This window comes from Lissotriton vulgaris, chromosome 12, assembly GCF_964263255.1.
Source record: "Lissotriton vulgaris chromosome 12, aLisVul1.2, whole genome shotgun sequence".
In the NCBI taxonomy this organism is placed as follows: domain Eukaryota; kingdom Metazoa; phylum Chordata; class Amphibia; order Caudata; family Salamandridae; genus Lissotriton; species Lissotriton vulgaris.
This window is the reverse complement of record NC_141700.1, coordinates 652,412,904-652,437,242: the sequence shown is the minus strand read 5'-3', so window position 1 is coordinate 652,437,242 and position 24,339 is coordinate 652,412,904.

The following is a 24,339-nucleotide window of genomic DNA, read 5'->3' as shown; positions in this document are numbered from 1 at the left end:
ATTATGTGTTGTAATGTGGCACATTTTGTGATAATAGTATGTCAGCACTTTGTTATTTCTACTTACATTAACACCATAAGGGCAACATATTTCACCTAATTAGTACCACTTTAACACCCAAGCACATGAAGTTACAACTTAAAGGTGACCCGTCAACTGTTGAGAAGTGCATTCCACTTTCTGGCAACACTTTTTTGCTTTGTTTTTAGTAATATTTGACCGATTTGAGCTAGAAACATTTTTTTTGTTAAAAACAGCAGATTGTACAGCAGATGATGGATTATGTGGTACATGCAGCAAATCCATAATTATACTGAACACGCCCTGGCCCCAGAATTGTATACTTCCAGTGGCCGTGACTGTTACTCACTATTAGTACAATAAACAAGCATTTACAATGCAATGGTCTCGTCTTTGTTAAAGTTAGAGCTATTGGCATTGCAAATTGCATTTTTTCATTTTTTGTTTTTTTAAAACATAAATAAATGGTATTGTCATTTACAATGGCAATAGGTGAGCATTAGAGAGTAGTAGAGAGTATTAGCAGACACAGAGCGCCCCCCCACACACACACACAGAGCCCCACACACAAACACAGAGAGAGCCCCAAAAACACACAGAGAGCCCCACATACACACACACACAGAGAGCCCAACACACAGAGCCCAACACACACACACACAGAGCCCCCCCACACACACAGAGAGCCCCACACAGAGCCCAACACACACACACACACACACACAGAGCCCAACACACACGCACAGAGCCCAACACACACACACACACACACACACAGAGCCCAACACACACACGCAGACCCCCCACACACACACACAGAGCGCAACACACAAACACAGAGCCCCCCACACACACAGAGCCCCACACACACACACACAGAGCCCCCCCACACACACACAGAGCCCACCCCCACACACACACACAGAGCCACACACACATACAGATGCCCCACACACATACACAGAGAGAGCCACACACACACACACACACACACACAGAGACACAGAGAGAGAGAGAGAGAGAGACACACACACAGAGCCACACACACACAGAGAGCCACACTCACAGAGCCACACACACACACACACACACACACACACACACACAGAGCCTCACACACACACACACAGAGCCCATCCCCCACTTTCATGCTCAGATTATCAACATTGGAAAGATGACAGGATGAGCAGACCAACTAAGAACTGAATTTGTGACCACAAATTGGAACCTAAATCCTGAGAATAGGTGCATTAGTACAGTGAGACACTGTAAAGGATCCAGTCCTCGTTTTTAATAGAAAAAAGACTTAAAATTGATTGACTCCAGCTATGAATCTAAATAATACTGATAAGGTAGAATGTACTTCAGAGGACATTTCAAGTTAGAACAACATTTCAATTTCAACATCATCACTTCCACAGGCTGACTTTTGAAAGCAGCATGCTCCAGGAACTGAAATGTGATCTCAAGGCTCAGAGGTACACAGGAGGGTGGTTACAGGCTGTTAGTCCAAACGTCAAATTTTAACAGAACACTGCAAAACTCCTTTAAGTCCACAGGGCCATGGCGGTGCCAGAAAAGCGATACAACTATTGTAAGGTAGGAAACTGGCCCCAGTGAGCGAGACTTATGTTATATCTGTTCATACTTATGGCTTTTGCACAACATGTTATTTGAACTTCTTTAAGATCATACAGACATCATTAACAAACAAATAATACACCTCAGGAGCGTTAACGGGGATTAAACGCTGCATTAAATGCTGAAAATAAAGTATAAAGCCTGGGACTCCTGCAGAAGGATGCTGCTGAGAAGAGCGGATTCATGTATACGCAACTCGGTAAAAACGTGAAAGCTCTGGACATGACAGGCCTTGCCCTGAACTGCAAAACATTGAGATATGGGAATAGAGGGAGGGGCGAGTAATAGAGACGAAAAAGAAGTGAGAGGAAAGAAAGGTGATAAATAGAAATATAAATGCAGCACAAGTGGCTACAGAGGAATGAAGAAAAAAAATCAACAAAACACACAACACCGCCCCCACCCGCCCCCTTGACTTCCTTCTAGGCAGAGCGTTTACCCAGAAGCAAAGCACGCGAAGAATAATGCAGAAGTGAGTTTTCAGTATTTTCTCGGATATAAATGCAAGTTAGTTATAATCCCGAAATAACGCATTTTTAGTACAACAAAAAGGCAGCAGCCAATGACTCACCTTAAATCCCGTTCTAGGACTGAGTGGGACCCGACCTCACTCACTGCTGTAAAACTCCAGACTGAAAAGGCGGGAAAGTGAACAGAAGATAAGAGTTCAAACTTCAAAATACTCTCACTTTCGGTTTTGAGCGCAACCAATGACAGCAGCCAGGATGATGTTAACCCTTTAGGAAATGGGTATTTTTATTTGCGAGAGCGCGTAGGCACGCTTCTCGGCGCTACACTAAAACTCACAACGCAGTTCAAATATAGTAGCATGCAAATGCAGCCAGGGGAAAGAGAATACGTATTAAAGAGGCGCGTTTCAAACCTTATCTCGTTTCTAACATGGAGATGATGTATTCTGGGTTGTAGTTCGGTCAGTAAGATTGGGAGAAGCATGTAAGCTTCACATTTCCAACAAAACCCATTATTCGACAAACAGTGTACATGAGAGGGGGTTCAGGGGCAGTGGAAGGGAATGCGGATTGGTAGGAGCACTAAGTGAGAAAAAACACAATATTTTGTAAAATAAGCAACAGTTTTTAAGTCTTAAAAAGGGAGAGGGAGTGACTGTGGGTGTGTTTTTTTCTGTGCTTGTAAAAATTCCTGGTGCTGTTAATCAGACACCTCACAATACAGGACTGAAAGAAAGCACCTGCGCCCAACTATTTACCAGAATATGCATTTATTGGGGGTGGGGTTACACCCCAAACACTCCTCCTGGACCAGGCTGCCAACTCACACCATACCACCCTCTCATGGCTGAAGTGCCGCTATCATAAAGTAAGAAGTCACGAGAGATGGAAGCCCTCTATCTGGATGGCCTCCATTTAAATCTCTCCAGGGCACTGAAGGTGGGCCCAGGCGAGCTTGTGCTTGCTGCAGTGGCGTAGCTAAAGCTTTGGACGCCAGGGGCGATCCCTTAGTCTGCCGACCAGTACCGGTGAGAGGGAGAGGGGATACAGGCGACAGACGAGAACGAGCCTGGGGGTGCTTGGCGACTTCGACGAGAATAAAGAAACAAGAAAACGGGCACAACGAGGGGACAGAGGCCAGAAAAAACGATCACAACGAGGGAACAGAGGCCAGAAAAAACGATTACAATGAGGAAACAGAGGCCAGAAAAAATGATCACAACGAGGGAACAGAGGCCAGAAAAACAATCACAACGAGGAAAAAGAGGCAAGAAAAAATGATCACAACGAGGGAACAGAGGCTAGAAAAACAATCATAATGAGGGAAAAGAGGCCAGAAGAGGCAAGAAAACGGGCACAATCAGGAAACAGAGGCAAGAAAAGCGAGCACTCACCGGCTGGGGCGGAGGACTCAGCAGCTTCTCTTCTTATTCCGGCTGCAGTCAAGCAGAAATTAGTTTCAGAAAAGCCCCGCCATTTTTCGACTGTGGGGGCGTGTTTTTCTTTCTCTCCTCTTCCCATTGGCTGGAATGTAAAATTCCAGCCAATGGGAAGAGGAGAGCAAGAACATGAAAAAACACGCCCCCAAATCCCAAAAATGCAGGGCTTAAATGGACAGATGCCCCTCTTCTCCAATGGCTGTCCTCCGTTTAGGAAGCCAGCCAATGGAGAAGAGGGGAGGGTTCAAGCCCCACACTCTAAAACATTAGATCTCGCCGGCGAGACTGCGCAAGCGCAGCCTGCGCAGGCCGAGACCTAAAAATGGGCAGAAAAAAGAGCTGAGACCCCACAACCATAAGATTGAACCGTTGATGATGGCGTGGCCTAACAAGATGGCTGAGTAGACATCTCTACCGGTGCTCCGGTCAACAGCTCAGCAATCCGCCACTATCCTATAGTATCTTGTCTACTCTACCTTGTGCATGGATGGGCAGTAACACCTGCGTCCTCCCGCTGCTATACGGACGCTGAAGACTGCCATGCACAAGCGGAAGAACCCATAACGAAGGAAGGATCCCTGTGGTGCCATTTTGAAGCCGATGAATTCCGCAGAAGCGGAGACACAGTAAGGGGCAACACAGTGCTGGAACAAGAAGGAGCCGGACGAGACCGGGAGGTGCTCTGCCCGCTTGAAGAAGAAGGAGCTGCTGTGGAAATGTGAAGCCAAGAGGTGAGTTTTTGTAGCCCCAGCTGGCAGTGAGAGGCCCACAGATGGGAAGTCCCAAGGCCCAGTGGCACCTGTTGGAGCAGGGACCTTCGAGGAAGCAACGGAGGTCTGCGGGGCTCGCCCTTGAGTCGGTTGGGGGCCCGGGTAAAGCACGTCTGGCTAAGCCAGACCCCGGGCATCATCCGGCAAAAAGCAGGCCGTGCAAAGGAAGACAGAGCAGCCAGCTGTAAAAAGCTGAGCGCTCCCAGATTATGAAGTACAGGGGCGGGGGGGACATTTGCGGATTATTGAAGACCAGCGTTACTGGAGGCAGGAAAAGACTGACAAACTTGGCAGAGGGTCTATGGGGGGCAGTCCGCAAAAACAAATAAATATTTCCACGACGGGGCCCTGCCTGACTGTCACAGCTCCTATGAATATTAACAAGCAACAACTTAAGTGGGCCAGTCATCATGAATCTGCATCGCATACCTTGGTGACATGCTGGCATGACTTGGGGCTACAGACGCTCAAGAAGGAAGACACTGGTCGTGAAGCCCACCTCCAATTCAAGATCAATAAGCAGCACAAAGAGGAAGTACTATTTACAGACGGCTGGTGTCGGGCAAAAATAAATATTGGAAGAACACTGTGCGATACCATATAGGCACGATGGGGAGGCCGGATGAGGTGGCTTAGTGACATTATGCCAAAATGGTGAAGAAGAATGGCCCCAAAACTCAAGCTAATAAAATCCTAAATCATGCACAACCCCTACTTCAGGGACCAGATGGCAGGGAAGAGAATGTAACCGGGGGGGGCGGGGGATGGTGCAACAACTCGGGGACCCTCCCTCACTGGCAGATGTGATGCAGGCAATGCAGGCAATCCAGGCTACCAGGGTTGACATGGTGCACAGAATCGATGCAGTAGCCATTGAACTGAATCTGCTCCGTTGTGATCTCTAAAAGGTAGTTGAAAGGGTGACCACCACAGAGTAAAATGTGGATTCGCTTCAGATGGAAGTACGCACCCTCAGAGATACTGTCATAGCCTGTCAAAAGAGAAAGGTGAAATTAGTCGAGAGAGTGGAGGACTCAGGAGGATGATCACAAAGTAATATTCTGTGATTTGTTGGCTTTCCAGAAAAGTCAGAAGGCCCCTCAGCTGAATTACTCCTGGAGGACTGGATAGTTCAGGTATTGGCCCCCAAGAGATTCTCCAAATTCTTCAATGTAGAAAGGGCACACAGAGAGCAGGCCTCCCCCCGCTACGACTGGGAGCACCCCGAGGGCCACTATCGCCAGGTTTTTCAATTATAGAGATCGAGAAGCGATCTTGCAATCCACCCGTACTAAAGGAGCAATACTATTTGAAGGCCACCCCATTGCAATACGTCCAGGCTACACCTAACGGGTGCTAGAGCAAGGAAAAACATTCCTGGCGGTCAAGCGGAGGCTGTGGGACCTCAACATGAAATGCAGTCTCCTGTTCCCTGCAAAACTATGGGTGGAGAATGCAGAGACAGGCTGAACTCCAGGGGAGATGCTAAAATTAAGGAATGACATTGGTGACATAGTATGTACACAAAGGGCGATCATTAACACATTGGCTGGACACCTAACCATGGTATACCGGAATAAACTTTCCCCACTCAAAGAAGCACTAAAAGCTTTTTTAGAAACAATTGATCTGCCAAGACTGAAACAAGAGACAACAGATACCTTGGGGTGCCAATCACAAAGCAAGAAATAATAGATGCCATCAGAAGTCTTAAGCCAGCAAAGTGCCCCGGAAGTGAAGGACTTCTGGCTTAATGTTACCAATGGTTTGCCCCATTGCTAGACGACTGCCTATTTAGAAGTCTATAATGAGGCACTAAAGAGACGGTCCTTGCCAACATCCATGCAAGAGGCTTTGGTGACTATGATACTGAAGCCGGACAAGAATCCCCTACTACCATGCTCCTACAGACCTATCTCACTTTTAAAGCTCTTGAGTGGGATATTGGCGGCCCAGTTGTTGTTGCATGTGCCCAGCTTATATACCCTGACCAAGACGGGTTCATGCCAAGGCGGAACAGTACTCATAATGTACGTAGACTCGCACATGTGTGGCATGCCCCCTGAGGTTCCGTGACGATTGTAAGTGGTGTTTTTTGACTCGCACGAATATGGTCGAGTCTAGTATCTATGAACCGCAAATGACGAGTTTTGTAAGTGTGCGCAGTTTCGCTGTGCTAACTTAAACCGTTCGTTTGTTATGTGGGTTTGTCATCTGTACCCACGGGTTCCATCTTAGATACGGCATCCATTTTGTCTCTTGCCCTCAAGTAGCCAGCGAACGGACGCTGTCCGCTTCGCGACCCTGGGACTCCCAAGATATGGCGGAAGACACATGTCCTTTGAAAGTGTCTTTATGACGAGGGGGTTGCTACTATAAGGCAGATGGCGCCGCTCGAGGCTCATCTTGCCGCACGGGCTTATTGTCTCAGTCGTGCATCTCATTAGGCACGTCCCTTTGATGCCTGTATCTCGTGCTTCTTGACACTCCCCTTTTACACCCTTTTCGATCTCCCTACTGTCTCCGTCTTCCTCTGCACCTGTCTTCGTTCCTATTTCGATCTACTTTACTGCTGATTGGAATTTGCTAATGGTGGGAAGATGGGTTTTTACAGTTGGGAATCGCCAAATGTTTCCGCACTTATGTTCCGGATCTTGTGTGTTTCAAAGTGATCTAAGCGACCCCTCTGAGAGCGACTTGTGGGAACCAGGTTGTAAACTATTGTGTATCATGTTATCCTATGGGTAAAAACTGTATAAAAGGAGCGATCCACAAATACAATTTGAAGCAGTCTCCCCGAACTACACTCGATGTACTTCCTGTGACTTCTGTGTTCCCTGCAGTAAATAAACCTTGACTCTTTGACGCCGAAGGAAGTGTCCCGTGTCTCTGTGACTTGTACGCCGGAGCAGGTTACCCACGAAGGTTTCAGGTGTTGTGCCCTGGCACCGCTGGGTCCAAAGAACCCAGTCCTTCAGTTGGCGCCCAACGTGGGGCTGCATCAGTGGTACCGGTCCAAGCCCGACGATCGTGAGGAACTTCGTGTGAAATCTCCGAGGGAAGGTGCACCCCGCTTCATCGATCCTGTTGTCGAAATAAGTGGCCCGAAGACTTTTCCCGCGAAGATTCCCGCCTCCTAACGGCTGCGACGGACTGCTGCCCTGACTGTAGACCTGTTTTGGCGCCTGGCGTAGACCTTGGTATAGCGAGACGATTGACGGGCCTTCCTGAGGACGCCATTGATCTTTGAGTTAAGTATTTGTGGGTCGCTCCCAGAGTTCTTGGTTGTAGACACTTTAGCGAGTGTCTTTGTTGTAAACACTTTAGCGAGTGTTTTTGTTGTAGACACTTTAGCGGGTGTCTTTGTTGTACACGCTGTGTGAGTGTTTTTGTCGGTGACACTTTGCTAGCGTACTTTGTTGTTGTTGTATTTGTTTGACGACTGCAGCCGCCAAAGACCGAGGGTTTAGTTCTTTGCTGGGACTTGGTAAATCCCGAAATCCCGTAACCCTTGAAGTTTGTGAAACTCGGCTAGTGTGCAAGATGCCTGGTCGCAGTACTTTGTTCAGTTGCTTTAGACCTTGTGGTGCGGATTCCCTGCTGGAGGACTCGTGTCCGATACCTCCGGTTGGAACTCCTACATATGACTTATATAGCAAACATGGGCTAGGCCCGATTGCTTTTAACGATTATTGGATCAAATATACAAAGAAAGACGGCGATCTTCGTTGGCCACCTCACGGTAGCTTCGAAGCGTCGATCTTAGATAATTTGGAAATAAAGTTGTTCGAACGTAAATCAAGGCCGGCCATGTTTGATGCCTTTCGGTTCTGGCGCAAAGAAGCCCGACAGAAAGAGATCAGACAAAATAAACGTAGTCAGCGAGATACTGTTGCTACTATAGTGAAGAAAGCTGAGCAGTTTCAGCGTGATAAGGAGGATAAGGATAAGGAAGTGTTTGAGAGATTACAGCGTATGTCCATAGACAAATGCTATCCTGTTTTGCCTACGGAGTCGGATAAGAAGGAAGAGGCAGTTGAGGATTCTTTAATGTCCTATCTTATGAAGTCGCCACCTCCGTACGTACAGGGTACCGCAGCTCCTGTGGTCCCTGCCGTACCTGTTCTTCCATCTGTAATTCCTCCACCAGTTCCTCAACCTGCACCTGCTCTTCCGACTGTTCCTGCTCTTTTGCCTATTTCTATTCCTACTGCTCCTCCGCTCCCACATACTCCTGTTCCCGCTACTGCTCACGCTACTGCTCCTGTGTTGTTAACCCCTGTTGCTGCTAACGTCTCTACTCCTTCTCTTGTTAGTCCTGTGTCTTACTCTTCTCCCTCTACTCGTAATCGTGATTCTCCCCTTGCGACAAACTTCTTTCAGTCGCTCGGACCTGTTTTTGGGTCTGCAGGTTCTGATGGTCCACAGAGACGTAGCCAGCTTCCTGGTAATAGAGAACGTGTTGCGCTATACAATATGGCGATGGGTTGGATGATAAACCCTGTTAGAAATCCACCTCGTGTTGTCCTCGAAACGTTTGATCAATTCAACATACCTACTCAGAGATATGTGTTTGATGAAATGTGCAAGTTCTTACATGATCAGATAGCGGCCAATGCGCCTGACGAGGTGCTGACCGCCCTGTCTGAACTCCGGCTTCAGTTCGCAACTGGACTGATAGTCGACACTAATGTCCGACGTGCTATTGAGCGGTTGCTATCTCTTCGTCCCGCTCCTATTCCTCATGCATTGTTCGTTGAGGACATTGAACAACGAGATGGGTCTGGCCAATATCCTATGCGTGAAGTTCCGCCAGTTTGGGTACCCGCTGATAATACTAATGCTAATGCTCCAATACCAGCACATTTCCAGAGAGTGTGGATACACCTCCCTTGGAAACGATCGGAAGTGCTTCAGGTGAAACAAACTTTGCCCGATCCTCGCAAGAATCCTGCTGGGTATTATAAGGAATTATCGCAGCTCGTAGACGCTACGATAATGAATCTGGCCGATATCGACATGTTGTTTGGCAATGTCGTACCGCAACCGGTATGGGCCAAGATTCGTCACCAAGATCACGCAAATGCATTAGGTGGTGATTGGGCTGCCATTACAGCGGCAGACGCTGGACAAGTGGCTGCTACTAAACCCGATCAGTTGATTGAACTTCTTCCCCAGCGAATCATTACATTAATGAAAACGCTTATGCCAGCTATGAGGGTAAATTGGGACAAGTTGTCAGCCTGTAAGCAGAAGAAAGATGAGAGTGTTTCAGACTTCTTTACGAGGTTCGAGGAAACATTCGTCGATCATAGTGGGCAGGATATGGGTACTGAGGGTGGACAGAGGTTGTTTGTGGATAAATTCGTATCGAACTTATTGCCCGACTTGAGCCATAAATTGAAAAATTCAGAAAGTTCATGGGCCGTTTCTACCTCAGCTCAGATATTGGCTACGGCACAATATTACGAAAATAGAGAAAAAGAGGAAAATGACCGTGCCGATAAAAAGACGAAAGAGCTGAAAACTAAAGTGTTGTTACAACAAGCATATCCGCCGCGTTCTAATCAGAATGCGCCTCAGCAGAATAGATCGCAGTCGCAATCGAATCAATCGCAGCCGCGTAATGATTCATCTTTTCAGAGATCTTCATTAGGGTACAATCAATGTGCTTATTGTAGACAGGAGGGACACATTAAATTCAATTGTCCTGCTTTAAATGACCGTAGTGGTGGTAATTCGTCTAGAGGAGGTCGTGGTGGTGCACAGCACGCATCACGTGGTAGAGGTCGTGGTGCTCAGAATGATCGCTCTGACCATTCATCAAATTCTAATAACTGTTTCGATCAACGTGGATCATCGCAAGGACGATCTGCGCAGTACAATGTAGACGATTATTACGTCGATCAGGGACCTGACGATAGTAATTACTAGGACAGCCAAAGACAAGGAGAGGGAGTGGTATCAGTTCCGGTTGATCAGAGAGGGCCTTACGTCGCAGTTGCTACATCGGGCGTCGTTGAGCCTTTTCTGTTGGACACTGGTGCAGCGAAAAGTTCTATCATGCATTCGAAACTCCCTGGCGCACCTTTGTCTGGCTTAACAAATGTTTCCGTTGGATTCTCTGGCGCCCCCGTTAGCAATCCAGTTTCGCGCCCTTTGCCCCTTAAAATTGGGCCACGTGAGCTCGAAGCTCCATTGATTTTGTCTACTGGTTGTGGCGAAAATCTTTTGGGTCTGGATTTGCTTAAACGCTTGTATGCGACTTTGTATTGTTCTCCTGCGGGTGTAAAGCTTACGTTAGGAGGGAGGGTAGTCTCTCCCATGTACTTGTCCCTCGATAAGCTTCCACCGGAATTGAGTTCTCTTCCTGCATCTTTGTGGGCGACGGGTCCAAATGACGTGGGCCTACTTGATATCTCCCCTTATGTTGTTCAGTTGAAATCGAATGTGCGATTGCCACGTATTCCCCAATATCGTATCTCCCTTGATGGTGAACGAGCTTTGTTAGCGATCATCTATGATTTGATCGAGAAAGATGTCATTGAAGAAACTCGGGGAAACGTGTGCAATAGTCCTGTACTGCCCATTCTTAAACGTACTGATCCTACCAAACCGCCTGTTTATCGTTTTGTTATCGATTTACGGGAGGTGAATAAAATTGTGGTTCCTCAATTCCCTGTTGTGCCTGACATTACGGCGCTACTGACTCTGATTCCAGCTACAGCTTCATGGTTTTCGGTGATTGATTTGAAAAATGCGTTTTTCAGCATCCCGATTGCCGAAGAGAGCAGGGACCTTTTCGGTTTCTCTCTTGGTGGACGTAGCTTCCGGTTCAAACGCGCTCCTCAGGGCTACTGTGAAAGTCCATCGATTTACAGTCAAGCTTTGAAGGGTCAACTAGATGCGTTTAGGTTGCCGGTTGGTGCGGCTTTAATCCAATACGTCGACGACTTATTGGTGGCTGCTGATACTCAGGACATTTGCAAAATTGCTACAGTGTCGTTGCTGCAACATCTCTGTGAGTTAAACCACAAGGTGTCACCTTCTAAACTCCAATATTGTTGTCAAGAAGTAACCTACCTAGGTCACTTATTGTCAAAGGAGGGAAGGAGATTGACCCCTGAGAGAATTGCAGCGATTGCGCGCATGGCGGTGCCACAAACCCAAAGAGATGTGCGTGCCTTTCTAGGTATCACATCGTACTGCAGGCAGTGGATTCCTAATTTTTCATTGCTGGCGAAACCATTGGTGGCTCTTACGTGCAAGGATGTTTCGACTCCTTTACCATGGACGGAAGAATGTCAGAAAAGTTTTTCTGAATTACGTGATTCATTGTGTTCGGCTCCTGTGTTAGGTACCCCTGATTACAGTAAACCGTTCACGTTATATGTTCACGAGAGGGAAGGTTGTGCTTTAAGCGTCTTAACGCAACCTTTTGGTGGTAAGCAACGTCCATGTGCATATTTTTCCTCGACCTTAGACCCAGTAGCTAGAGCATTGCCGAGTTGTTTGAGAGCAACTGCGGCAGCTGCGGTCTCCATCCGACAATCAGCAGGATTGGTCATGGATAATATGCTTACGGTGATGGTTCCGCATGCAGTCGATACTCTTTTGAACCGTACGAAAACTCAGCACTTGACGAGTGCGAGGTTATCTGGGTACGAATTGACGCTCTTGGCAAGCCACATTCAGATAAAACGTTGTAATGTCCTAAATCCGGCAACTTTGTTACCAATTAGTGCAGAGTCAGATGCAGTAACAGAACATGACTGTTACTTGCGGACAGAGGAGGAAACAAAAGGTCGTGTGGACCTTAAAAACACCCCATTGGAAGACCCGGATGGCATCCTGTATGTGGATGGGTCATGTTTTAAATTGCCGAATGGTGATGTGACTACTGCTTATGCTGTGGTGACATTGAATACTGTTGTTGAGACTGCGAGATTGAGTCAGAATTCTGCCCAAGCTGCAGAGCTGATCGCTCTTACTAGAGCATGTGTATTAGCAAAAGGTAAACGTGTGAATGTGTACACCGATAGTCAGTATGCTTTCGGTGTAGCGCATAGTTTCGGACGATTGTGGCGAGAACGTGGTTTCTTGACGTCACATGGCACGAAAATACAGCATGGCCAGCTTGTGAACGATCTTTTGGATGCATTGACTTTGCCTGCTCAAGTGGCAATTGTTAAATGTAGTGCGCATCGTAAAGTGACGGATGATGTTGGTCGTGGTAATGCGTTTGCAGATGAGATTGCTAAGGAGACTGCCCGGAACCTTAGCACTCGAATGTATGTGACGAATTCGGTTAGGTGGCCTACAGAATCAAGTATGTGTGAGAATACTATAGAGAGTGTGAAAGCAATTCAGAATGAGGCCACCGACACTGAAAAGATGAAGTGGAAAGAAAGTACGGGAAGGTTGGATGTGAATGGTTGCTGGATTGATTTGTCAGATCAGAAAAGATGGATGTTGCCTGATGCGTATGTACTGGCCGTTGTGCAAATGGCACATGGGTTAGCACATATTAGCGCGAAAGGTATTTGCAAGTTGTTGGCTGATGTGTGGAAGAATGATGGAATTACTAAGTGTGCTGAACGTTTGGTGAAGAATTGTATGGTGTGTATAATGTACAATCCTGGCAAAGGAACCCCAACTCCCCCTGGCAGTTTTGCTCCTCCTTTGTATCCCTTTGAGGTGATCCAATTGGACTTCATCCATATGGAGCGATGCAATAACCTGAAATACGTTTTGGTCGTGGTTTGCGCATTCTCCCGATGGATCGAGGCCTATCCCCTCAAAGACAATACTGCTTTGTCTACTGCGAAAATCCTACTGAAGGAATACTTCCCTCGGTATGGAATGCCTAGAGTCGTGTGGTCAGATAACGGAAGTGAGTTTGTTGGAAGTGTGATGAAGAGTGTGTGTAAGGGCCTTGGAATAAATCAGAAATTCCATAGCGCCAATCATCCCCAGTCAGCTGGATTGGTTGAAGGGTACAATGGCACCCTTAAACTAAAATTAGCGAAGATTCAAGCTACGACTGGACTTTCGTGGCCTGATGCTTTGCCTCTAGCATTACTGTCAACCAGGGCGACTGTACACTCCCGAATAGGGCTCAGTCCCTATGAAATAGTGTTCGGCCGTCCTGCGAATGTGTGGGGGGTTCCTAGGCCAGGAATATTCTCTGATCTTGAGTTTCCGATGTTGATTGATTACTTACATGACTTGACTGCTAAACTGAGGTTAATTCATCAACAGGTTTACGACGCCTTGCCGACGCAGACGGAGGGTCCAGGCCACCGGCTCCAGCCCGGAGATTGGGTGGTTACCCGAAATTTTTCACGAAAAAACAATCTGGACCCTCGCTTCACCGGACCTTACCAGGTGCTCCTGGCCACGAGGACTGCCGTTCGTCTTGAGGGGCGGAAAAATTGGGTACATGCTACCCATTGTAAGCGAGTCCCTATTCCTTTGTCGGCAGACCCGTGGGTAAGGAAAGGCATTGCGTCAACAGAAACAGAAACATTGCCGGCGTTTGTACCTTTTAGCGACGCACAGCTTGTTGGAGAACCCTCAGCGCAGCAGAAAGCCACTGTTGAACATTTGTCAGCAAGAGACTCAAGACCAGACCAACGAACTGATCAGCAGGACGCTGTCTCTTCGACAGATCCTTTGTTCGACGTGCAGACACGTCCCGGGAAACATCGATATTCTTTGCGTTCTCATACTAAGGACAAATAAAATTGTTTTCTTGCTTTGCTAAAAACTGATAACTGCAATATCCTCGTTTCCCCTGATCAACTTTGAACATTTCGTATGATTGAAAATTGTTTGTACGTGTATTAAGATTTTTGTATCTTTTTCCTTCCACAGCTGATTTTTGTGCTAAATAAAATACATATTGTGTATTGAGGGCCGTAGGGCCGCACGCGTACTTCCTTCTGGACAGTAGGTCTTGACACTAGGTTAAAGACCGTCGGTTCCTAGGAACTCCTGGGGATTGACTATTGCTGCACAGAACGAAGTGCGTCAAGAAACGTTGCGGACGGTCGTAGGGAAATGGCATTTTCGAAGCTGAACGATTTGGAAGGAGCTCAGGCATATAGAGTCAAGCTGCAGAAACTTAGTCGTACGAAATGTTTTGTATCCCAGTTGTTTGTTTTGTTTTTAACTGCTTCTGCATTTTTGGCGGGTGGGGTGTATTACACTATGTCTTACTTCTTACTTCCTACCCCTACTCCTACTCCTTACCCTAACATTACTTCTACTGCTTCTCCTCATTCCTTTTATATGTTACCAGAACACGAACAGGCTAGACGTGCAGAATTCCGCAACAATTCCTTTATCCAGCTCCTCCATCAGCATCAGTTAGTGGTTAACACTACTAATTGTTGGGTGTGTGGGTTGATGCCACATACTACGGGTAAGGGAATTCCATATCTGGTGTTACCGTATAGTTCCCAAGGGTCAGCTCGAGCATTCCAAACAATGCTTCGAAGCGCACTAGGTTTCCACCCCTCTCCAGAACGTTCCCCCAAACCGGGTCCTGCCTCGTGGCAGTGGGTGGTATCGATGATAATACAGGATTTGGAAGATGAGATCTATGATGCTTTTCTCATCCCTAAGGCAGAGGTACAAGCCTATAGGGCACCGGATAGAGGGGAATATAGTACGTTCACTAATGAAAAGCAGCTTAAAAGCTCGCCTCCAATATGGGTCGTACCCCACACTGGTAATCTTTGTCTTGTGGGTCGTGGTTCGCAAGCCTCACTTGGAGTAAGTGCTTGCACTGAAAGTTATGTTCTGTCAATGTCCCCGATCCCTGTGCTTCTGGCTGCCAAGGGTACGTACTTCATCTGTCATGATCGTGCATATACATGGTTGCCCGCAGACTTCATGGGCTCATGTTTTGTTGCAAATCTGTTGCCTCCGACGTTTACTGTAGATGCCGATTATCATAAGACTAGAGTTGTACGAGGCGTAATTAGCGAAGAGGATACTGCCGGTCAAGAGGCAGGAGACTTTTTCAAGGGTTTCCTCCCGTTTTGGGGACCTATGGTTAATAGTAGGAACCTGAGACATTTGACTCGAGTGGTAGAATCGACAGCTAACATTACTGCCAGTGCCCTTGGTAATATCACCACAGAACTTCAGGCGGAGAGACTTATGACATTACAAAACCGTATGGTTTTAGATGTTGTCTTAGCAGATCGCGGTGGGGTATGTAAAGTGATCCATTCGAGCTGTTGCATTTTCATTCCAGATAATGCTCCTACTGTCTATCAAGCCATCTCGAAGTTGCACAAGATCTCCGAATCCATACACGTGGATGTAGGGGATTGGACGCTACTCGGTTGGTTTTGGGGCCTGATGTCGACTTGGGGTTGGAAGATTCTGACGATCATCGGGGTTGTGGTAGTGTTCCTGTTCACGTGTTGCCTTTGTGTGCAGTGTGGTCCTGCCTTATGTGGCCTCTGTGCTACAACGTGTATGAGACAACCATCTGTTACCAAGGGGACTCGGTTGGACAGAGCTATGCTACAACGACATCTTGATGGTCTGATGAATATCAAATATGATTCCGACTAGTGCTTGCCTACATGAGGGCAAAAGGAGCGTCTGAGGTTCCGTGACGATTGTAAGTGGTGTTTTTTGACTCGCACGAATATGGTCGAGTCTAGTATCTATGAACCGCAAATGACGAGTTTTGTAAGTGTGCGCAGTTTCGCTGTGCTAACTTAAACCGTTCGTTTGTTATGTGGGTTTGTCATCTGTACCCACGGGTTCCATCTTAGATACGGCATCCATTTTGTCTCTTGCCCTCAAGTAGCCAGCGAACGGACGCTGTCCGCTTCGCGACCCTGGGACTCCCAAGATATGGCGGAAGACACATGTCCTTTGAAAGTGTCTTTATGACGAGGGGGTTGCTACTATAAGGCAGATGGCGCCGCTCGAGGCTCATCTTGCCGCACGGGCTTATTGTCTCAGTCGTGCATCTCATTAGGCACGTCCCTTTGATGCCTGTATCTCGTGCTTCTTGACACTCCCCTTTTACACCCTTTTCGATCTCCCTACTGTCTCCGTCTTCCTCTGCACCTGTCTTCGTTCCTATTTCGATCTACTTTACTGCTGATTGGAATTTGCTAATGGTGGGAAGATGGGTTTTTACAGTTGGGAATCGCCAAATGTTTCCGCACTTATGTTCCGGATCTTGTGTGTTTCAAAGTGATCTAAGCGACCCCTCTGAGAGCGACTTGTGGGAACCAGGTTGTAAACTATTGTGTATCATGTTATCCTATGGGTAAAAACTGTATAAAAGGAGCGATCCACAAATACAATTTGAAGCAGTCTCCCCGAACTACACTCGATGTACTTCCTGTGACTTCTGTGTTCCCTGCAGTAAATAAACCTTGACTCTTTGACGCCGAAGGAAGTGTCCCGTGTCTCTGTGACTTGTACGCCGGAGCAGGTTACCCACGAAGGTTTCAGGTGTTGTGCCCTGGCACCGCTGGGTCCAAAGAACCCAGTCCTTCACCCCCACCTACTGACCAAAGACTGGGCACTGGCAATGCTTGATATCGAGCAAGCGTTCGATTCAGTGGAATGGAAGTATGTTTGGTAGGTCTTGCGGAGGGTGGGTGTAGGGCAGGGGCTCATTCAATGGGTTCAACTACTCTATACATATCCAACAGCCCAGAAACGACTTCGGGAGATGGTGTCGGAACAGTTCACACTAACAAGGGGCACCCAACAGGGTTGACCCCTGTCCCCGCTCCTATTTGTGATGTCAATGGACCCTTTGGCAGTCAAGATAAGAGAGAAAATGGGCAGGGGAGAATTCACGTGGGGGACACTAACCATGTGATCTCATTACATGCAGATGATACATTGATATACCTCTTTGCCAATACCAGACCCAAATGCACGAATCTCCACTTAGTTTTTGGGATTTCGGCATGAGCGGCAGTCCCAAAATTACAGACCGTATTGTCTTGGGAATTATCCACCCTGTGGCTGTGTGTAATTGGGCCAGTATGTCCTCGCAGTTCTGATGAAGTGTTTGACATTCCCACATCATATGTATGAATTTGACATCTGTCTCACCACATCTGGAGCATGTTTTGTGCATCCTGGGTATACTTTACTTAGGATCGACGGTGTTAGGTATGCTTGGTGTATGGTATATTGTATCAGTTTAAATCGAGCATTGGAGTTTACCCTCTTTGCTCCTGCATGCATTTTCGACCACTCTCTTTCTGAAATGGCCTCATCTATTGCTTCCTCCGATCTTGTCTGTATTGATAGGGTCTCTGTAGGGAGATGATCTCGGAGTGCTTTATAGATGTGTGCCACCAATCGTCGACTCCCTACCATGTAGAGCATTGTCTTTAGTACTGCTGTACTGCTCTCCGAAGATGGAGGGATGGCTGAACGATATCTGTGGATGTGTGAAAACAGAAATTTTTTGCATGAAGCAGGTTAGCAAAGAAAATAAGATTGAGGAAGATACATACATGAGCATGGACAGCCATGATAGCGGATGCAACAGACCACCCCATCCTGTTGGTAGAAGAGAATGGTAGGGGGGATTTAAGTGAAAGTGGAGAGGGCAATGGCAGATAAAGAGCAGAGATGACAGGGAAATCATACCATACACAAGTACTATAATCTCCTATGAAACACTCACCAGTTATGAAGACCAAGGCAAGAACAGGGGGAAGGAGGATGGGCGTTGAAATGGTTATGTTGGCATAAAACAAATGGCAAGGACGAGGAATTGAATTGAATTGAATTGAATAAAAACTTATATTGCGCGACTTTGCCGAAAGGCATCAACTGATAACGATGATGCAAATGGAAGATACCGTAAAGAGAAATGAACAAAGAAAGAGAAAATGGTGGGAGGGGGGAGTACTATCATGACACTGTTTGAACCCGGTCTATAAGCCTTGCTGTTATAATTCAAAATTCGAATAGTTTTTTTAACATAAGAGTGACCCATTTTTATGTTCTTGTACTGATTTTGCCACCTCTGTAGCCAAGGGTCAGAAAGGCAGTATCATAGATCACAAGTGAAAAGCCAGGGTTTTCACACTTTTACTATTGCATACTCATCCTTAGCTTTTAATCACATAATTGTTTTGTATCCAAGAGGTGCATTCTCGAAGGGGATTAGAAAAGACTAAAATGAGGAATGAGCTGGAAAATCTATGACACCATTGTGGCTTGAGTGATCCCCAAAAACTCTCACCAAAGTTTGAGGCTGGCCAGAGGGAGGGTTGGCCTAGAGGCTTCAATCCAGGATTATTCATATTACAGGGCAGTGGTTGCGATGGATGCAGTTGGCCTTGACTATGGGCCACTCTCCTAAATTAGGGATTGTTGGTGCCAGTGCTGTTGTAAGGACAATATAGTAATTCATATGTGTTATAATTATGTTTCAACGATAACCAATATGTGACATATTGTATTTTCCATTCACCATTATTCTTAAATCTTGACGTTTTATAATTCCAAACTTTGTTGTTAATGTGTGTTAGCATGAGTCCAATCGCCAGGACTAAAATTAATATTCTGTCTGACTCAGCGTACAACTTTACAGAGGCCTTGCAAGCCAAATGCCAGTATGTCATGGAACTGGAAGGTCACCTGGTTTCAACATTTGTTGGCCATCCGATGGGCTGCCAGATATTGCTCAGTGTTTCGCTACTCTTGGTAGTCCCCTGACTTCTGGTTCAGGGTTGTTCTGTTGACATTACTGCTAGCCACAAACACCTTCTAAGGGCAGCAGTTCCTAATAAATCACTCAGCCAAAAACATCTCATCAACCCCTGTTCCTATTTCCAGATCCGGAAACATTTGAATGTGCACTTGTTCCACACAGTACAGGAGATGGCAGCTGTAGACGGTGGTTTTTCACATCTGGCGCAAAGGCTAACATTTGGATGGCCTGAAAGTGTGGCGCTCTGCACCACCACATCAGCCAATGCGTAAATATTTATTTGCCAGGACTCGGAGAAGCGATAATGACTTCATAGTTAGGGGGACCTCACGTTCTGGTTTTGCCCAGACGGTCCCGGTTTTTGAAGGACTGTCCCGGCATTTTCGTCTAAAAGAAAAAAAGTCCCATTTTTTAAAAGAGGGTCGGGAAAACTTGTACATTAATCACATTGGGTCAGATGTAGGTGGGAGATTTTGGCCATTTACCGGCCGGTAACGGCCGTATTCGGCCATTACCGACCGGTAAATGGCCATGGAGATGTAGGGGGATAAAAAACATGCATTTTCGGTAATTTTACGGAATCGGTAATTTTACCGATTCGGTAAAATTACAGAATCGGTAAAATTACCGATTCTGTATATTTTACCGAATCAGTAAATATACTGGTCGGTAAAATTACCGAAAATGCATGTTTGGTATGCAGGTGCCAATTTTAAAATTGACACAGGGCTTTGAAAATCGGTATTTTACCATGCAATACAATTGCATGGTAAAATACCGATTCAGGTGTACATGCACATCTGTGCATGTACACTTGTGCCATGTGGCACACATACATGTGTGCCATGTGGCATGTATGTGTGCCACATGGCACACAAGCCTAAAACAGGGGTGCCAGAGGGTGTCAAAGTGACACCCCCTGCACCCTTGCAAAATTCGGTATTTACCGATTCGGTAAATACCGAATCGGTATTTGATATTGAATCCTATGGGCTTCAAGGCCCATAGGATTCAATAGCAAATCGGTAAATACCGATTTTTACCGATTCGGTAACATTTACCGAATTGGTACCTACATTAGAAATACCTACTCTTAATTACCGAATCGGTAAAATTCGGTAATTAAGAGTCGGTATTTCTGATTTTGCTACATCTGGTCCATTGTCACATTGTTGTGCAGGCCCACATTTCAACTGGCTCTCTCAGAAATAGGGTCCGAAGTTCACTTCTTTAAGACTCTCCCGCCATGCTGCTTTGCCTTATTCCAGCGACACAGCAGGATGTAAACGCCCCCCCCCGCCCCACCACTGCCAGCAGCCTCCAAAATTTGCAAAAATAAAACTATAATAGAACAGCATTATTATCATTTTATTTTTCAGGTTCTGGGCTGGGCCGAGTCTTGTGGGGCAGGGCCATCGCAGGGGCAGTCCCCAGGAGGAGTAGTAGGTGCACTACTAGCAGTGCACGTCAATTTGGTCAGCTGTCTCAGGACAGCCAAACCGACATGAGCATTGAGCTGTCTCCAAACATGCTGCGTTGCCGGGTTAGAGACAGCAAAGCACAGCCTCCCAATCTCCCCAGTGTCAAATCCTGACGCTGCTCTGATGCATGAGAGTAGTGTTAGGATAGGCCACTGCTCTCATGCATGAGAGCAGCGCCAGTATTGGCCGCAAGGTAGACTGGGTGCCTGTGCTGCAGTGAGGAGCAGAAGAGCAGCAATGCGGCAGGAATCAGAGCAGGTAAGTTCTGTTTTTTTTTGTTTTTGTATGGTCGTCGTCTGTCTCCCAACCCCCCTGCCCGCCACTTGGCCCCAATATTGGCCGCTATTACCCATACGTCAAGGCCGGGCACACCAGGATACAGATCCTGGAGCTTTTTCACGGAACATGGAGGGAATGTGCAAATATATATACATCTCTCTCTCTCTCTCTCTCTCTCTCTCTCTCTCTCTCTCTCTCTCTCTCTCTCTATATATATATATATATATATATATATATATATATGTTAGAAAGGGCTCCCGACCAGCGTTTATTCAGGAACCACACAAAAGACTCGCACTCCAGGGTCTGTGTTTCAATTGCGTTTAATGGCGACGCGTTTCGACCAAACGGTCTTCTTCCAAAGCCAACCACATGTAAACACAATCACCATTTTATACAACAAACAGTGCTCCATAAAGTAAAGGAAACTGAGGTAGGACTACTTTGCCTCTCCAGACTACATTTCAAATGGACTACAAATGAGGTAGAAGACAGACTGTACAAAAAGCGGTCTCAAGTGCAAGAAATAATTATTTACAAAAGTTATTCATACATGTAAGGTGCAAATAAAATGCAAATAAAATGCTCATTTGTGAGATGAAGAAAGAATGTTTGAAATTTCCGTTAAAGGCAGCATGCCAAATAGAACACACCCGGTCATTAAGCTCCTTATGTTTAAACAGTGCATGATACATGTAAATATCAAATTCAATGCTGGCATTTAGATATCACATGTGTGGAGAAAAAATATATCATCTCAGATTATTTGCACCACAGTTTCTGAGACCACTTAGAATGTATCAAGGTTGTCTTTCCAAAGCGTCTACCCCTGTCTATCGTGAGATGGAGCTGAAATTGACAACATCGCTAAAGGTTATCTCATCACGGCCAAGTGGCCAATTCACAACAACGTTAAGGGTTGAAACATCCTGGCCTAGTGGCCAATTCATGGTACACGATATATTTCAGAATGGTAGTCTTGTAGTAACAAGGACTTAAGGAGTAAGCCTGCCTCACCTCTAAGGTGGGGTAGGGAAACACCCCAAAATCCATAACGGGAATTTCCAACGTTATGCCTGAGCCATTCAATACAAACTAAAAAGTAAAGAAAGTTAAAGGGTGAGAAATACTTCTTTCAGCCCTGTGAACTATAAAAAGTGAACCCTGTGTTGCCTGAAATACTTGCCTAGCCAGACATGTCAGAGACAGACACAATGGTGTGATTGTGAAAAAATAAAATAAATGGTATTTACAAAGGTACCCTCAATTGGACTGGGAAAAATTCATTCTAATTGTATAAGAGTAACAGAGTTCAAAATCAGACATTCAGATGGATTTGGCAAGGTTAGTGACTATGATCCCATGTTTGGGCTCAGGGGTAATGATGAAATTAACCCATCTGTGTCAGAGAGAGCCCTCTCTGCGCAGGATAACAGTTAGTGAGGGAAGGGGGGACAAACGCAGATACCCACAATGGAGGATCTGGGTAACAGAGGTATGTAGGACACAGGTTGAACTGGTGCAGTATAAAGGCAGATCTTTCGGCTCAACATAAGGTTTCAGCCAATGTGCACATACAGTTCTTCATCCTCGTTCAGGCCAAAGGGGTTCCTCGAATCCAGGCGGATGATATAGCGGGATTCCAGGACACGTAGTTGTTTAAGACGATTACCCCCTCTGGGGTTAGCTGGGACCCTGTCAATACCAAAAAAGGAAAATTGGTTAACATCACTGTTGTGAACACGCAACCAATGTCGTGCAGTAGCATAGGACATATCAACATTTTTGATAGCTCGCATGTGCTCAAGGATTCTCTTCTTTATCGGAAAGATGGTACTACTCACATAGAGCTTTGAACATGGGCACACAATTGCATATACACAGTGATCAGTGTTACAGTTCATGAATTTGCCTATACTCTCAGTTTTTCCCGTAGGGAGTAAATAGGACTTCACATTTTTACTGGTGACACAGGCTTTACATTTGCCACATTTATAGAACCCTTTTTGTTCTTTGAGCCAGTACCCCTTCTTCACAGGACCCTCAAAGTAACTCCTGACAAGCATGTCTTGAAGAGACCGTGCCTTTCTATAGGTAACCTGTGGTGAACTATTGACCAGTTTACCAATAGTTTGATCACTTTTTACAATGTGCCAATGTTTTTTAAGAATACCTCGTACACTGCCTGCTTCAACATTGTATGTTGTTATCATCCTCACGTTACTAGACCCAGAATTATTGGGATGTTTACTAACCCTCTTGGTTAGAAGTGATGCCCTGTTCCTCGATTTCACTTTTTCTCTAGCTGTCATTAGTGTCTGGTCTGAGTAACCCCTGACTCTGAACCTTTGAATCATACTCTCCTGTGCCTTTTCAAAGTTATCCTTGGAGCTGCAGTTTCTTTTTGCCCTTAAAATTTCTCCATATGGGATGCTGTCTTTTAAGCTGTTTGGATGGTGGCTTCTGGCATGTAGAATGCTGTTCCCGGAAGTGGGTTTCCTGTAAAGGTCTGTTTCCATCACCCCTTCAACTGCCCTGACTGTGACATCCAAAAAGTCCATCTCTAAGGGATCTACCTTACTCGTGAATTTAAGATTCACATTATTTTTATTGTTGTTAAGAAGGAATTTGTCTAGGTCAGATCTTGTTCCATCCCAAATCAAAAAGATGTCATCTATGTACCTGGTGTAAAATACAATATGACGGGTAGTATCGACATTGTCTTCAGACCATAGAATTTGTTCCTCCCACCATCCCATCAACATACATGCAAAACTAGGAGCAAAACAACTCCCCATAGCAGTCCCAACTTCCTGTTTGTACCAGATGTTTTCAAACAGGAAGAAGTTATTGGTAAGACAAAATTCCAGCATTTCCAAAAGCATTTCCGTTTGGTTAAGATAGAATATTGACCGGTCCCTCATATAGTGTCTACAAGCACTCAGACCATCACTGTGTTTAATGCACGTGTACAGAGAGACCACGTCAATCGTAACCATACAGTAGCTGTCCTCCCATCTGATACCCTCAATCTTGGAGATGAAATCAGTGCTGTCTCTACAATATGAGGGAAGATTCAAAACATAAGGAAAAAGAAAAGTGCCCAGAAAAATAGAAGTATTTTCAAGGAGACTACCATTTGCCGATACTATGGGCCTTCCTGGTGGGTCATCCTTGTCCTTGTGGACCTTGGGTAGCATATAAAAACAGGGGGAGATCGGATGCTGTACATGCAGGAACCTGAACTCAGATTCAGCTAACAGATTCCTGCCTCTCCAATCCCTCAACTTGTCAGGCCGCGACTTGTGAGCTACCGAGTCTCGTGGGATAGTTGTTTCCCGGAGTTCCCCCGAAAACGTTGGGTGACTGGAGCTTTATATTTACCGCGGCAAACCCTGCCGCGTGGGAGGCACCACTGCTGTCCTAAGCAGTCAAAGGAGCGACGCCGGAATTAGACTCGCCAGCACATGGGGCCCATACAGGGCAAGCATGAGTGACTGTCCCAACTTGGCA